Raw genomic sequence first — 1,628 nt, forward strand, 5'->3', positions numbered from 1 at the left:
TCAAATCTCGAAGAAACATAATCACACTCCTCACGTGCATTTGATGTTAGCAGTATAATTTATGAAATAAAATACAGAAGTGGCAGTTATTCTCAGTCATAATAATTGAGAATTATTTTTTACATTGAGGAATAACAAGAATTGCTCTGGAATGCGAAGGGGAGAGATTTTTGAATGATGAGCCATGACGATTCTGTTATCATTGGACCACAGGGGCAACTCGAGTGGTATTTGTAATTTTAAGAGATGATCAGAGATGAATTTTCCCTGAGAACGAAATTACGAGACATATCTCATTAAGTGAGAGAAGAGATGAGAAATATTTTTTTATCAACCGAGTGTTTACGATCCATGAAAATAACAAGGTCCTTGGCAAGTAATATATATCAGTAAATCGAGGTAGCATTTCGTTGCTGTTTACCCCAATTGATTACGCAGTGAGAGGAAAGATTATTCATGTGAGAAAATTGACCACACGATGCATTTCATTAAGGGAAATCTATTCTTTCGGGATTGATCCTATCGAGTGGATAATTCTGCAGAGGAGTGACCATCAATATTTAATTTTCCACACCATTCAGTAATTTTTACGTTGAAAATAAAAAAATAATTTGAAATCAATTGAAATTTCACATCTCAAAACTACAATGAGACATATTCTCTTCCAACCTCTAATTACCGAAATTCATTCTAATTGACATTCATACAACTGCAGAATTCCCCGGTACTTGATATTTTTTTTTCGAGCAATCCTAGAGCCGTTCATCTTACGGAGGCTTTAAAATAAAAGGATAATATTAAGCCATTGAATGCGCACACCTAGATTTAAATTTTTTATAATGGTGCTGAATAAAAGAAAAAAAAAGAGAGTTAAATTGTCATGGCAATTGAACTAAATTATGTACGCAAAGCATTGAATCTCGCTGCTGTCAGGACTATTGAGCCCCAAAGTCTATTGAATTGTTGAATTGTCTCTTGAATTGTCTAAAGATATTTTACCTATTGAATTTATCAATGTAATTTATTGAATCCTATCACTTGCAAGGCAACTAGAACACCAGGTTTTCGATATCCAGCTGTTAACATGTCATGAAATGAGTTAATCCAGTAAACAAATGTATTTCAACAATTATACGCCACGCATGCAAGTGATTGTCAAAGAAGAAAGTCTATTAACGCTTAGTGTAAAATAAAACAAGTTGGATACCAAAATTCTACATTAAAAAATAATTAAATAGTAATCCTTCGTAATAAGTGAATTTGATCAAAATGAATTACTCGTTCAATCGCTTTAAAATTACCATGTATATTTTATAAGCAAGTAATATTAATTAAATATTAATTGATTATTACAATAAAGATTCAGACGTATCGACTCATTATTCTTTTATCCCCTCCACACCTCGAACATACGACAATCATTTTTTATTTCAAGTGTCAAAATTGACAGTGACTTAGAAAATTGAATAAATAAAAAAATTATTTAAAAATATATCAATGCTTAACGTTCAAATCTGTGCTCCTCCCTCAGCAGTAGTTTTATTATTACTGTCACTATCGTCATGGTTATGCATCTGCAAGTGGGGATTTTGTTACAACATGCGAGACAGTGAAGTATAATTAATTTT

The 1,628-nt window shown here is 31.9% G+C and overlaps 1 protein-coding gene across 1 annotated transcript in view; it reads left to right on the plus strand.

The window, feature by feature from the left end:
• LOC105271108 (uncharacterized) overlaps positions 1–1,353 on the plus strand; it is a gene marked incomplete in the record, with an annotated part of 19,949 nt that extends 18,596 nt beyond the window's left edge. Inside the window, 1 exon segment of the mRNA XM_011312453.1 lies at positions 1–1,353.
• Positions 1,354–1,628: the final 275 nt, after the last annotated feature.

The sequence above is a fragment of the Fopius arisanus genome, unplaced genomic scaffold, assembly GCF_000806365.1.
Source record: "Fopius arisanus strain USDA-PBARC FA_bdor unplaced genomic scaffold, ASM80636v1 scaffold00102, whole genome shotgun sequence".
Classification (NCBI taxonomy): Eukaryota; Metazoa; Arthropoda; class Insecta; order Hymenoptera; family Braconidae; genus Fopius; species Fopius arisanus.